This window comes from Salmo salar, unplaced genomic scaffold (genome assembly GCF_905237065.1).
Source record: "Salmo salar unplaced genomic scaffold, Ssal_v3.1, whole genome shotgun sequence".
Lineage (NCBI taxonomy): Eukaryota > Metazoa > Chordata > Actinopteri > Salmoniformes > Salmonidae > Salmo > Salmo salar.
Genome location: NW_025547958.1, coordinates 355,552 through 372,274, shown reverse-complemented (window position 1 = coordinate 372,274; position 16,723 = coordinate 355,552).

Sequence of the window (16,723 nt, the reverse complement as noted above, 5' to 3'; positions counted from 1 at the left end):
TTTAGCTGAATATTGAGGCCTCTCTGTGTCTAGCTCTCTGCCAAAACCCACAGCCCCGCATCTGTGAGTAAAGATGAGAAAAGGGACTGAGGGTGATAGCGAGACACAGAGAGACAGCGTCTGTTTCTCTCTGAAACAAGGGCAGATTTGCATACCACTGAGACAGGTTCTCAGAAACCTTGTGTTAAGAATAACTTGTTCTTTTAGCTGCACATGCAGGGTTTGACAGAGGAGATCACACCATAAGGTATGATCTCGGGTATATAAGGTCCTTTAACCTGTTAGGGCTAGGGGGGCAGTATTGACACGGCAGGATAAAAAACGTACCCGATTTAATCTGGTTACTACTCCTGCCCAGTAACTAGAATATGCATATAATTATTGGCTTTTGATAGAAAACACTCCAAAGTTTCTAAAACTGTTTGAATGGTGTCTGTGAGTATAACAGAACTCAAATGGCAGGTCAAAACCTGAAAAGATTCTGTACAGGAAGTACCCTGTCTGACCATTTCTTGGCCTTCTTTGTCATCTCTATCCAAAACAAAGGATCTCTGCTGTTACGTGACACTTCCTACGGCTCCAATGGGCTCTCAGAAGGCGGGAAAAAGCTGAATTGTGGCTTTGCAGGCTCTGGCTGAAAAAAAGTAGCGCGTTTGGGTAGTGGCTGGTTACAGTACAGTGAGACTCAGGCGCGTGCCCGCGTCGACCGAATGCTTTGTTTTCTTTCCTCTGTTTACCTAAACGCAGATTCCCGGTCGGAATATTATCGCTTTTTTATGAGAAAAATGGCATAAAAATGGATTTTAAACAGCGGTTGACATGCTTCGAAGTCCGGTAATGGAATATTTAGATTTTTTTGTCACGAATTGCGCCATGCTCGTGACCCTTATTTACATTTCGATAGTGTCTTGGAATGCACGAACAAAATGCCGCTATTTGGATATAACGATGGATTATTTTGGACCAAACCAACATTTGTTATTGAAGTAGCAGTCCTGGGAGTGCATTCTGACGAAGACAACAAAGGTAATCAAACTTTTGTAATTGTAAATCGGAGTTTGGTCAGGGCTAAACTTGGTCGGTGTCTAAATGGCTACCCGTGATGGCTGGGCTATCTACTGAGAATATTGCAAAATGTGCTTTCACCGAAAAGCTATTTTAAAATCGGACACCTCGATTGCACAAAGGAGTTCTGTATCTATAATTCTTTAAATAATTGTTATGTTTTTTGTGAACGTTTATCGTGAGTAATTTAGTAAATTCACCGGAGGTTTGCGGGGGGTATGCTAGTTCTGAACGTCACATGCTAATGTAAAAAGCTGGTTTTTGATATAAATATGAACTTGATTGAACAAAACATGCATGTATTGTATAACATAATGTCCTAGGTGTGTCATCTGATGAAGATCATCAAAGGTTAGTGCTGCATTTAGCTGTCTTCTGGGTTTTTGTGACATTATATGCTAGCTTGAAAAATGGGTGTCTGATTATTTCTGGCTGGGTACTCTGCTGACATAATCTAATGTTTTGCTTTCGTTGTAAAGCCTTTTTGAAATCAGACAGTGTGGTTAGATTAACGAGAGTCTTGTCTTTAAAATGGTGTAAAATAGTCATATGTTTGAGAATTTGAAGTAATAGCATTTCTAAGGTATTTGAAAATCGCGCCACTGGATTACACTGGCTGTTGCGTAGGTGGGACGAATTCGTCCCGCCTAGCCCAGAGAGGATAAGATCATGTCTTTCTTTTGTTCGGGGCAGAACTCAGGAGAGACAAGTTGTATGTTGATCTTTGACTTCTGTTAACGGCTGTATTTTTATTAAAATATCTTAATCATATATATACAGTGGGGAGAACAAGTATTTGATACAATGCCGATTTTGCAGGTTTTCCTACTTACAAAGCATGTAGAGGTCTGTAATTTTTATCATAGGTACACTTCAACTGTGAGAGATGGAATCTAAAACAAAAATCCAGAAAATCACATTCTATGATTTTTAAGTAATTAATTTGCATTTTATTGCATGACATAAGTATTTGATCACCTACTAACCAGTAAGAATTCCGGCTCTCACAGACCTGTTTTTCTTTAATAATTAAGAAGCCCTCCTGTTCTCCACTCATTACCTGTATTAACCTGTTGGGGCTAGGGGGCAGTATTTGCACGGCCGGAAAAAAAACTTACCCGATTTAATCTGGTTACTACTCCTGCCCAGTAACTAAAATATGCATATAATTGTTTGATTTGGATAGAAAACATCCTAAAGTTTCTAAAACTGTTTGAATGATTTCTGTGAGTATAACAGAACTCACTTGGCAGGCCAAAACCTGAGAAGATTCCAAACAGGAAGCGCTCTCTCTGACCATTTCATGGCCTTATTGATCATCTCTAACAAAAACAGGGGATCTCTGGCATGACGTGACATTTTCTAACGCTCCCATAGGCTCTCAGAAGGCGCCAGAAAGCTGAATCGTGGCTTTGCAGCCCATGGCTGAAAAACAGTAGCGCATTTTGATAGTGGTCGATCTCAGAACAATGGGACGGGGCACGCGTGCCCGAGTCGACTCCATGTTTACTTTCTCTCTCTTTGAACAAAAACCACCACTCCCGGTCGGAATATTATCACTTTTTTTACGAGAAAAATGGCATAAAAATTGATTTTAAACAGCGGTTGACATGCTTCGAAGTACGGTAATGGAATATTTAGAATTTTTTTGTCACGAAACGCGTCTTGCGCGTGACCCTTATTTACCCCTCGGATAGTGTCTTGAACACACGAACAAAACACCGCTATTTGGATATAACTATGGATTATTTGGGACCAAACCAACATTTGTTATTGAAGTAGAAGTCCTGGGAGTGCATTCTGACGAAGAACACCAAAGGTAATCAAACTTTTCTAATAGTAAATCGGAGTTTGGTGAGTACCACACTTGGTTCGTGTCAAAATAGCTAGCCTGTGATGGCCGGGCTATCTACTCAGAATATTGCAAAATGTGCTTTCACCGAAAAGCTATTTTAAAATCGGACATAGCGAGTGCATATAGGAGTTCTGTATCTATAATTCTTAAAATAATTGTTATTTTTTTTGTGAACGTTTATCGTGAGTAATTTAGTAAATTCACCAGAAGTGTTCGGTGGGAATGCTAGTCACATGCTAGTCACATGCTAATGTAAAAAGCTGGTTTTTGATATAAATATGAACTTGATTGAACAAAACATGCATGTATTGTATAACATAATGTCCTAAGATGTCATCTGATGAAGATCATCAAAGGTTAGTGCTGCATTTAGCTGTGGTTTGGGTTTATGTGACATTATATGCTAGCTTGAAAAATGGGTGTCTGATTATTTCTGGCTGGGTACTCTGCTGACATAATCTAATGTTTTGCTTTCTTTGTAAAGCCTTTTTGAAATCGGACAGTGTGGTTAGATAAAGGAGAGTCTTGTCTTTAAAATGGTGTAAAATAGTCATATGTTTGAGAAATTGAAGTAATAGCATTTCTAAGGTATTTGGATAACGCGCCACGGGATTCCACTGGCTGTTGAGTAGGTGGGACGCAAGCATCCCACCTAGCCCATAGAGGTTAACTGCACCTGTTTGATCTCATTACCTGTATAAAAGACACCTGTCCACACACTCAATCAAACAGACTCCAACCTCTCCACAATGGCCAAGACCAGAGAGCTGTGTAAGGACATCAAGGCTGGGATGGCTACAGGACAATAGGCAAGCAGCTTGGTGAGAAGGTAACAACTGTTGGCGCAATTATTAGAAAATGGAAGAAGTTCAAGATGAAGGTCAATCACCCTCGGTCTGGGGCTCCATGCAAGACCTCACCTCGTGGGGCATCAATGATCATGAGGAAGGTGAGGGATCAGGCCAGAACTATACGGCAGGACCTGGTCAATGACCTGAAGAGAGCTGGGACCACAGTCTCAAAGAAAACCATTAGTAACACACTACGCCGTCATGGATTAAAATCATGCAGCGCACGCAAGGTCCCCCCTGCTCAAGCCAGCACATGTCCAGGCCCATCTGAAGTTTGCCAATAACCATCTGGATGATCCAGAGGAGGAATGGGAGAAGGTCATGTGGTCTGATGACAAAAAAATAGAGCTTTTTGGTCTAAACGCCACTCGCCGTGTTTGGAGGAAGAAGAAGGATGAGTACAACCCCAAGAACACCATCCCAACCGTGAAGCATGGAGGAGGAAACATGATTCTTTGGGGATGCTTTTCTGCAAAGGGGACAGGACGACTGCACCGTATTGAGGGGAGGATGGATGAGGCCATGTATTGGCCATGTATTGGCCAACAACCTCATTCCCTCTGTAAGAGCATTGAAGATGGGTCCTGGCTGGGTCTTCCAGCATGACAACGACCCGAAACACACAGCCAGGGCAACTAAGGAGTGGCTCCGTAAGAAGCATCTCAAGGTCCTGGAGTGGCCTAGCCAGTCTCCAGACCTGAACCCAATAGAAAATCTTTGGAGGGAGCTGAAAGTCCGTATTGCCCAGCGACAGCCCCGAAACCTGAAGGATCTGGAGAAGGTCTGTATGGAGGAGTGGGCCAAAATCCCTGCTGCAGTGTGTGCAAACCTGGTCAAGAACTACAGGAAATGTATGATCTCTGTAATTGCAAACAAAGGTTTCTGTACCAAATATTAAGTTCTACTTTTCTGATGTATCAAATACTTATGTCATGCAATAAAATTCTAGTGAATTACTTAAAAATCATAAGATGTGATTTTCTGGATTTTTGATTCAGTATCTCACAGTTGAAGTGTACCTATGATAAAAATTACAGACCTCTACATAATTTGTAAGTAGGAAAACCTGCTAAATCGGCAGTGTATCAAATACTTGTTCTCCCCACTGTATATATATATGCACATTTTGAATATTCCTTATTTGTTAAGTAAATAACGGAACCAAGAAAAGATGGAACCAACAAAGGTGATATGAGAACACTCAGAGCAGGTGAGGGAACACTCAGAGCAGGTGAGGGTACACTCAGAGCAGGTGAGGGTACACTCAGAGAAGGTTATATGAGAACACTGAGAGCAGGTGAGGGAACAGTCGGAGCAGGTGATATGAGAACACTCAGAGCAGGTGATATGAGAACACTCAGAGCAGGTGAGGGAACACTCACAGCAGGTGATATGAGAACACTCAGAGAAGGTGAGGGAACACTCACAGCAGGTGATATGAGAACACTCAGAGAAGGTGAGGGAACACTCGGAGCAGGGGATATGAGAACACTCAGAGAAGGTGATATGAGGTCTCTCAGAGAAGGTGGGGGAACACTCCGAGAAGGTGATATGAGAACACTCAGAGAAGGTGACATGAGCACACCCAGAGCAGGAGATATGAGAACACTCAGAGAAGGTGATATGAGAACACTCAGAGCAGGTGAGGGAACACTCAGAGCAGGTGAGGGAACACTCAGAGCAGGTGAGGGTACACTCAGAGCAGGTGAGGGTACACTCAGAGCAGGTGATATGAGAACACTGAGAGCAGGTGAGGAAACACTCAGAGCAGGTGAGGGAACATTCGGAGCAGGTGAGGGTACACTCATAGCAGGTGATATGAGAACACTCATAGCAGGTGATATGAGAACACTGAGAGCAGGTGATATGAGAACAATCAGAGAAGGTGAGGGAACACACAGAGCTGGTGAGGGAACACTCAGAGCAGGTGAGGGAACACTCGGAGCAGGGGATATGAGAACACTCAGAGAAGGTGAGGGAACACTCGGAGCAGGGGATATGAGAACACTCAGAGAAGGTGATATGAGAACACTCAGAGAAGATGATTTGAGAACACTAAGAGCAGGTGATATGAGAACACTCAGAGAAGATGATTTGAGAACACTCAGAGAAGGTGACATGAGCACACCCAGAGCAGGGGAGGGAACACTCAGAGAAGGTGAGGGAACACTCAGCTAAGGTTATATGAGAACACCCTGAGCAGGAGATATGAGAACACTCAGAGAAGGTGATATGAGAACACTCAGAGAAGGTGATATGAGAACACTCAGAGCAGGTGAGGGTACACTCAGAGCAGGTGAGGGTACACTCAGAGCAGGTGATATGAGAACACTGAGAGCAGGTGAGGGAACACTCAGAGCAGGTGATATGAGAACACTCAGAGCAGGTGAGGGAACATTCGGAGCAGGTGAGGGTACACTCATAGCAGGTGCTATGAGAACACTCAGAGAAGGTGAGGGAACACTCGGAGCAGGGGATATGAGAACACTCAGAGAAGGTGATATGAGAACACTCAGAGAAGGTGGGGGAACACTCAGAGATGGTGATATGAGAACACTCAGAGAAGGTGATATGAGAACACTCAGAGCAGGTGATATGAGAACACTCAGAGAATGTGGGGGAACACTCAGAGAAGGTGATATGAGAACACTCAGAGAAGGTGGGGGAACACTAAGACCAGGTGATATGAGAACACTCAGAGCAGGTGATATGAGAACACTCAGAGAAGCTATATGAGAACAATCAGAGCAGGTGATATGAGAACACTCAGAGCAGGTGATATGAGAACACTCAGAGAAGGTATATGAGAACACTCAGAGAAGGTATATGAGAACAATCAGAGCAGGTGATATAAGAACACTCAGAGAAGATGATTTGAGAACACTCAGAGCAGGTGAGGGAACACTCAGAGCAGGTGAGGGAACACTCAGAGCAGGTGAGGGTACACTCATAGCAGGTGCTATGAGAACACTCAGAGAAGGTGAGGGAACACTCGGAGCAGGGGGATATGAGAACACTCAGAGAAGGTGAGGGAACACTCGGAGCAGGGGATATGAGAACACTCAGAGAAGGTGATATGAGGTCTCTCAGAGAAGGTGGGGGAACACTCAGAGAAGGTGATATGAGAACACTCAGAGCATGTGATATGAGAACACTGAGAGCAGGTGATATGAGAACACTCAGAGAAGGTGATATGAGAACACCCAGAGCAGGTGAGGGAACACTCAGAGAAGGTGATATGAGAACACTCAGAGCAGGTGAGGGAACACTCAGAGAAGGTGATATGAGAACACTCAGAGCAGGTGAGGAAACACTCAGAGCACTCCCGGTCAAGGTAGGTGAGGGTGTTCCCTGCAGTGTAGACAACACCTATGCAGGCCTGCAGATCAGCCTCCCCACCATAAGGTCACTGAAATGGTCAAAATGAATTAATGAATATATGGGTCTTACTTGAAGAATGTTTTAAAACCATAATATCAGTAAACGTTATACATGAGACCAACATCAAGCATCATTTAATACAACAATCAGGAAGATGGCCAGGGTTTGAAGTAGTTCAAGTGTTTCCTGATTAGCCAGCTGCTTTAGTTCCACTTTCTTTCATGGTCATTGGGGCAAAATGACAGCTTTGTCAAAACTTGACATAGAATTTTAGCAGTTACCCATGTGGAACAATAATTAGGCCTAATTAATTTCATTAGCTAGGACAAAATGCAATTTCAGATGTATGTGCTCAACTTTCTAAACTCTAAAACCTCTTACATCTAGACGTTCCGCTAGCGGAACAACTGCTCCAATATCCAATGATAGGCGTGGCGCGAATGACAAATTTCTCAAAAATCCAAAAACTTCAATTTTTCAAACATATGACTATTTTACACCATTTTAAAGACAAGACTCTCCTTTATCTAACCACACTGTCCGATTTCAAAAAGGCTTTACAGCGAAAGCAAAACATTAGATTATGTCAGCAGAGTACCCAGCCAGAAATAATCAGACACCCATTTTTCAAGCTAGCATATAATATCACAAAAAACAAAACCACAGCTAAATGCAGCACTAACCTTTAATGATCTTCATCAGATGACACGCCTAGGACATTATGTTATACAATACATGCATGTTTTGTTCAATCAACTTCATATCAAAAACCAGCTTTTTACATTAGCATGTGACGTTCAGAACTAGCATTCCCACCGAACACTTCCGGTGAATTTACTAAATTACTCACGATAAACGTTCACAAAAAACATAACAATTATTTTAAGAATTATAGATACAGAACTCCTTTATGCAATCGAGGTGTCCGGATTTAAAATAGCTTTTCGGTGAAAGCACATTTTGCAATATTCTGAGTAGATAGCACGCCATCACAGGCTAGCTATTTTGACACCGACCAAGTTTGACCCTCACCAAACTCAGATTTACTTTAAGAAAAATTTGATTACCTTTGCTGTTCTTCGTCAGAATGCACTCCCAGGACTTCTACTTCAATAACAAATGTTGGTTTGGTTCAAAATAATCCATAGTTATATCCAAATAGCGGCGTTTTGTTCGTGCGTTCAAGACACTATCCAAGGGTGACGAAGGGTTACGCGCCCGACGCGTTTCATGACAAAAAAATTCGAAATATTCCATTACCGTACTTCGAAGCATGTCAACCGCTGTTTAAAATCAATTTTTATGCTATTTTTCTCGTAAAAAAAGCGATAATATTACGACCGGGAGTCGTTGTTTTCGTTCAAAGACGAAATAATTAAAAACATGGAGTCGCCTCGTGCACGCACCTCCAGTCTCTGTTCTCTGATCGACCACTATCAAAATGCGCTAATGTTTTTCAGCCAGGGCCTGCAAAGCCACCATTCAGCTTTTTGCCGTCTTCTGAGAGCCTATGGGAGCCGTAGGAAGTGTCACGTAACAGCAGAGATCCCCTGTTTTGGATAGAGATGATCAAGAAGGCCAAGAAATGGTCAGACAGGGTACTTCCTGTACAGAATCTTCTCAGGTTTTGGCCTGCCAAATGAGTTCTGTTATACTCACAGACACCATTCAAACAGTTTTAGAAACTTTGGAGTGTTTTCTATCCAAAGCTAATAATTATAGGCATATTCTAGTTTCTGGGCAGGATTAATAATCAGATTAAATCGGGTACGTTTTTTATCCGGCTGTGAAAATAGTGCCCCCTATCCATAACAGGTTAAATTGTGTGGTTACACCCTCACTATAGTATGTCAAAATCTCTGTATGTGTCTTCAATCATATGTATGAGGATAACTGGAAGACTGATGTCTTTCTAGGCTTTGCCACAATTACAAAATTGTAATTGTGTGTAGTCAACTTGGAAAAATAGTCAAATATGAATGAAGGTATTAACTGTACTGTTTCGAGCTACTATTCAGCACCCAAAGATAATTTGAAAAAAATGCATGTTAAAAGAAACTAATTGTTAGAATGAATAACAGTGATTCTATTTTGTGTTAAAAGGATCCGCCCCTTTTTTTACATTTTCTCCAAATCTAACTGCCTGTAGCTCAGGACCTAAAGCAAGGACATGCATATTCTTGGTACCATTTGAAAGGAAACACTTTGAAGTTTGTGGAAATGTGAAATTAATGTAGGAGAATATAACACATTAGATCTGGTAAAAGATAATACAAAGAAAAACAAATTTTTTTTGTACCATCATCTTTGAAAAGCAAGAAAAGGCCATAATGTATTATTCCAGCCCAGGTGCAATTTAGATTTTGGCCACTAGAGGGCAGCAGTGTAGACTGATCAAATGAACCATTGCATATCTGTTCAAAATGTTGTATCAAGACTGCCTGTCACGGTCATTATGAAGGACGGACCAAGGCGCAGCGTGATTTGAGTTCCACATCTTTATTCAAAGTAAAACTACCAAAAAACAAATAACCAACAACGAAAACGTGACCTCAGTGGTGCAACATGCACAGACACAAAACAATATCCCACAAAGCAGGTGGAAGAAAGGGCTTCCTAAATATGATCCCCAATTAGAGACAACGATTACCAGCTGCCTCTAATTGGGAACCATACATAACACCAACATAGAAATACAATGACTACAACACCCCCCTAGTCACGCTCTGACCTAAACACCATAGAGAACCAAGGGATCTCTATGGTCAGGGTGTGACACAGCCCAAATGTGCCTAATTGGTGTATTAATACAATTTCAAGTTCATAATTGTGCATTCTCCTCAAACAATAGCATGGTATTCTTTCACTGTAATAGCTACTGTAAATTGTACAGTGCAGTTAGATTAACAAGAATTTAAGCTTTCTGCCCATATCAGACATGTCTATGTCCTGGGAAATGTTCATGTTACTTACAACCTCATGCTAATCACATTAGCCTACGTTAGCTTAACCGTCCCATGGGGGGACACCGATCCTAAAACTTCTTCAGGATAGGGTCTATTTTTGTCAATTTCCGCCTGACTGACGTGCCCAAAGTAAACTGACTGTTACTCAGGCCCAGAAGCCAGGATATGCATATAATTAGTAGTATTGGATAGAAAATACTTTGAGGTTTGTAGAAATGTTAAAATTATGTATGAGACTATAACACAATAGATATGGTAGGAGAAAAATCCAAAGAAAAACACACCAGAATTATTATTTTTTTGAGATCCCATCCATACATGAAGGGAACTCATATGTGCCAGCTGTATGGTCAGTGAGAAAGTGCATATTGCAAATGTACGGTCCCTTCCTAGACGTCCGACTATGTCCGATAAATCCACGGACGGCGTCAGGCCGCTCACCGGGGCTGGATCTTCCGGGAAGTCATCGAACGGAGTCTCTCGGACCTTCGGTTTCCATTTAAGAAAATTTTCACATTTTGGTCATTTCTCTCCAGTTCTGGATTATTCCACAGGAGGGCGAATGGAATCATATTGCAAATGTAACATATATCACCAATCACGACGCGGCTTTTTCTCCTAAACGGGAAAGACTTCAAGACGACACTCGGTGAACGTGGGTTTGGCATAATGGGCAGTTGGCTCCGAACAGGATGGAGTCGAGGTCTCGATGTTTTTCGAGTTAAGGCCGTTTTTCTGGAATTGAAAGTCAAACATGAAAATAGAGTGCTGATTTGACCACTTCACATCAAAGTACATGAGCCTACGGTGTCAGGAAAAAAAGAACCATCCATTTACCAATGTTCATTTCAGAGAAATTGTACAATGGCACATTGGTGATATTCAAAAATAGGAGGGTTTTTTTCCAAAAAGTTACAGATCCAGTTGCAGCGTGTTCAGATGAGTCTGTTAGGGCGGGTTTCAGAGCTCTGTGAGATTTCTGAGATTTTCTGTGATTTTCTGAAACAACACACACTTGTTCAACCCTCTGTAAATAAGTCAGTTCTTAACATAAAGACTTAAAACTCAATATTCTATAAGAGCCTAACGTTCAGCTTCCTGTGCCAACCAGAAGTGCCTTAAAATGGTGTCATAGGGGGCTGTTTTGAAGGGTTAAAAAGGTCAGATCTTTCCACAACTTCATATGTGTGATTAGGCAACCCTCATGAACTGTAAATCAGTCATTTATCCCATCAGATGACAAAGAAAAGCTCTCTCTCACACACACACACAGCAAGGACGGAGTGACACAGTGCAGTGCTTAAAGACACAAAGAGCCTGCAATGGCATTATCATTATCTCTAGTCTGTGCCGAGTTCAATGAGACGCCCGCTTGACCGTAGCACGCTCGGTCTGAGCGCAGCCACCGTGAGAAAACTAGGCCCAAAATCAAGCCTGCACCAATATGTCAAGTGCTTTTGGGTGACAGTTAGAGAACCGTTAGGGTTAGAAGCACAATTCGACCTCAGGAGCGTTCCTGAGGTCCTCCCGATCTGTGCAAGCCTAACCTTGACCATGTGGCATTGACCCTTCACAGTGCAAAGAAGGTGTTTATATCAAACAGTGTGCAATGACTTCTCTCCCCATAGGAATACATTAACTATTCTCCTAAATTCAACTTGAAGCCTATGTGAACCTGTCTTCTATAACAATCCATCAGGCTACTGTGACGTCTACCTAAGGTTCCTGGAGCAAACGGAAGTTGTTAAAAATCACCCTAGAGCTATTGTAATATAACCAACCTGCAGAATGTGAAAATCACGCAACTCAACCCTGTGTCATTCAGTCAATTCTTAAGGTAGAGGCTTCATATTCAGGATTCTGTTTATGCCTACCCCAAAGACAACGTATGTTGAGTAAGAGCTTCCTGTGACAACCGGAAGTTACCTTCGTTCCAACAATCAAAGAACCGTCAGACCTAGAGCTCTGAAACTTTAGAAACCTGTTCTAGAGGTCAAGTCGATTGTGCACAGTGAGTTATGTGGCTCTAGAAGGTTCTCAGACCGAGAAACAGCCTCGTGCATTTGCAATATGTTCAATTCATTTTGACTATCATGAAAATGGCGACATTTAGAAATGTCCCAGAGTCGCAAGACTAGGTGCATTGAAACTACCTCGGCCCATAGAGATGGACCCCGACGTTTCTGTCCGATAGCTCATTCAAGGACCCCGAAGCAACGCCCGGAAAAAATGGATTTTCATCACCAATTAACCTCTTACATCTAGATGTTCCGCTAGCGGAACACCTGCTCCAATATCCAATGATGGGTGTGGCGCGAAATACAAATTCCTCTAAAATTCGAAAACTTCAATTTTTCAAACATATGACTGGCCGGATAAAAAACGTACCCGATTTAATCTGGTTGATACTCCTGCCCAGTAACTAGAATATGCATATAATTATTGGCTTTGGGTAGAAAACACCCTAAAGGTTCTAAAACTGTTTGAATGGTGTATGTGAGTATAACAGAACTCATATGGCAGGCAAAAACCTGAGAAGATTCCTTACAGGAAGTGGCCTGTCTGACCATTCCTTGAGCTTCTTGACTCTGTTTATTGAAGACTGAGGATCTTTGCTGTAATGTGACACTTCCTACGGCTCCCATAGGCTCTCAGAAGGCGGGAAAAAGCTGAATGATGTAATTCCAGCCCCAGGCTGAAACACATTAGCGCTTTTGGCAAGTGCTCTATCAGAGGACAATGGGCTGAGGCGCATGCACGAGTCGACCCCATGTTTTTATTTTCTATCGTCTTTGAACCTAAACACAGATTCCTGGTCGGAATATTATCGCTTTTTTACGAGAAAATGGCATAAAAATTGATTTTAAACAGCGGTTGACATGCTTCGAAGTACGGTAATGGAATATTTAGAATTTTTTGTCACGAAATGCGTCGTGCGCGTCACCCTTCTTTACCATTCGGATAGTGTCTTGAACGCATCGAACAAAACGCCGCTATTTGGATATAACTATGGATTATTTTGAACCAAACCAACATTTGTTATTGAAGTAGAAGTCCTGGGAGTGCATTCTGACGAAGACAGCAAAGGTAATAACATTTTTCTTATAGTAAATCTGATTTTGGTGAGTGCTAAACTTGCTGGGTGTCTAAATAGCTAGCCCTGTGATGCCGGGCTATCTACTGAGAATATTGCAAAATGTGCTTTCACCCGAAAAGCTATTTTAAAATCGGACATAGCGAGTGCATAGAGGAGTTCTGTATCTATAATTCTTAAAATAATTGTTATGTTTTTTGTGAACGTTCATCGTGAGTAATTTAGTAAATTCACCGGAAGTTTGCGGGGGGTATGCTAGTTCTGAACATCACATGCTAATGTAAAAAGCTGTTTTTTGATATAAATATGAACTTGATTGAACAAAACATGCATGTATTGTACAACATAATGTCCTAGGTGTGTCATCTGATGAAGATCATCAAAGGTTAGTGCTGCATTTAGCTGTGGTTTGGGTTTATGTGACATTATATGCTAGCTTGAAAAATGGGTGTCTGATTATTTCTGGCTGGGTACTCTGCTGACATAATCTAATGTTTTGCTTTCGTTGTAAAGCCTTTTGAAATCGGACAGTGTGGTTAGATTAACGAGAGTCTTGTCTTTAAAATGGTGTAAAATAGTCATATGTTTGAGAAATTGAAGTAATAGCATTTCTAAGGTATTTGAAAATCGCGCCACGGGATTCAACTGGCTGTTGAGTAGGTGGGACGATTTCGTCCCTCCGACCCTAGAGAGGTTAATCTAACCACACTGTCCGATTTCAAAAAGGCTTTACAACGAAAGCAAAACATTAGATTATGTCAGCAGAGTACCCAGCCAGAAATAATCAGACACCCATTTTTCAAGCTAGCATTTAATGTCATAAAAACCAAAACCGCAGCTAAATGCAGCACTAACTTTTGATGATCTTCATCAGATGACAATCCTAGGACATTATGTTATAAAATACATGCATGTTTTGTTCAATCAAGTTCATATTTATATAAAAAAACAGCTTTTTACATTAGCATGTGACTAGCATATGACTAGCACTCCCACCGAACACTTCCGGTGAATTTACTAAATTACTCACGATAAACGTTCACAGAAAACATAACAATTATTTTAAGAATTATAGATACTGAACTCCTTTATGCACTCGCGGTGTCCGATTTTAAAATAGCTTTTCGGTGAAAGCACATTTTGCAATATTCTGAGTAGATAGCCCGGCCATCACAGGCTAGCTATTTTGACATCCACCAAGTTTGGTACTCACAAAACTCAGATTTACTATAAGAAAAATTGGATTACCTTTGCTGTTCTTCGTCAGAATGCACTCCCAGGACTTCTACTTAAACAACAAATGTTGGTTTGGTTCCAAATAATCCATAGTTATATCCAAATAGCGGCGTTTTGTTCGTGCGTTCAAGACACTATGCGAAGGGTAATGAAGGGTGACGCGCCCGGCGCGTTTCGTGACAAAGAAATTCAAAATATTCCATTACCGTACTTCGAAGCATGTCAAACGCTGTTTAAAATAGCGATAATATTCCGACCGGGAGTCGTTGTTTTCGTTCAAAGACTGAAATGTAAACATGGAGTCGTCTCGTGCATGCGCGGCCAGTCTCATTGTTCTCAGATCGACCACTTACCAAATGCGCTACTGTTTTTCAGCCATGGCCTGCAAAGTCATCATTCAACGTTCTGGCGCCTTCTGAGAGCCTATGGGAGCATTAGAAAATGTCACGTTACAGCAGAGATCCTCAGTTTTGGATAGTGATGGCAAAGAATGCCAAGAAATGGTCAGACAGGGTACTTCCTGTACAGAATCTTCTCAGGTTTTGGCCTGCCATTTGAGTTCTGTTATACTCACAGACACCATTCAAACAGTTTTAGAAACTTTGGAGTGTTTTCTATCCAAAGCTAATAATTATATGCATATTCTAGTTTCTGGGCAGGAGTAATAACCAGATTAAATCGGGTACGTTTTTTATCCGGCCGTGAAAATACTGCCCCCTATCCTCGACAGGTTAATTTACGGATCAAGCCCCAGCAGTCATTCTGATCTCGTTCCCAATGATCAGTGATTTACTTTATTATGTTGCTGTCCAGCTGTTCTGAATTTGCGATGCACCGGACCGTCCACGTTTTTCTGTGCAACGATTTAGGGAGGAGGTGAGGGCCCTGGGAGTGTGGTGCCATGAAAATAACCTCTCACTCAACGTAAACAAAACAAAGGAGCTGATCGTGTACTTCAGGAAACAGCAGAGGGAGCACCCCCCTATCCATATCGACGGGACCACATTAGAGAAGGTGGAAAGCTTCAATTTGTACACACCACTGAAAATGGTCCATCAACACAGATTGTGTGGTGAAGAAGGGGCATCAGTGCTTCTTCAACCTCAGGACACTGGAGAAATTTGGCTTGGCACCTAAAACCCTCACAAACTTTGAGATGTCTCGCCATCCTAAACCCAGGAGTAAAGTGAGTTGGTTATGAAAAAATAAAGATGTTTTCTTCCTTACCTGAAAACACCAATCACCTCCAACATGACATCATGACACCTCCAGTGATTCATCAAAAACCTTATTGGTCGCCATAGGCAAGGAGAACGGCAATAAAATAGTAAATTAAGAAGTGAGGAAGATGTTGGAGCTAAAAGTCATTGAAGAATCACCAAAGGTTCCTCTGACCCAGTTTGTGAGAAGACTGCATTCTTTACTCCAGATGACCTGTTCCAATGTGTGTGCTTTGTCCAATTAATTGAGAGCAAAGAGCAAAGTCCTTTATATATATCAGTATGTGCGACTGCCCTTTGGACTTCATGGAGCCACCGCTATGTTTCAAAGGCTGATGGACAGCATTCTGCGCCCACATCAATCCTATGCTGCAGCATATCTGGATGATTTGATAATCCACAGCTACACTTGGGAGGAGCACCTAATTCGATTAACAGCGGTCATTGAGGGTCTTTGGACAAGCAGGACTCACGGCCAACCCAAGGAACTGCACGCTGGGGGTAAGTGAAGCAGACTATCTGGGCTATTCCATAGGGCGAGGGTTGATCAAACCACAAGAGAAGAAGGTCGCTGAGATCCAGAATTGGCCTCGACCAGTGAATAAGAAAAAGGTATGTGCTTTTCTGGGAATAACCGGTTATTACAGACATTTCATCCAGGAATATGCCATCATTTCAGGACCCCTGTGTGACCTGACCTGGAAGGCCCAACCTGTCATGGTACAGTGTCTGTCTGTGTGTGTCTGTGTATGTTTGTGTGTGTTTGTGTTGCTGTGTCTGTGTGTGTTTGTGCGTGCGTGTTTGTTTATCTGTCTGTGTGTGTGTCTGTCTGTGTATATGGCTCAGTGTGTGTGTCTGTTTCCCGTGTTGCTCTGTTGGTAGAGCATGGCCCTTGCAACGCCAGGTTTGTGGGTTTGATTCTCACGGTGGACCATTCCAGGAAAAAGTATGAAAATGTATTCACTCACTACTGCAAGTTGCTCTGGACAAGAGATAAATGACCTAAAAATACATGTGAAATGTGTGACAGAGGAACAGAGGTGTTTAACAATGGG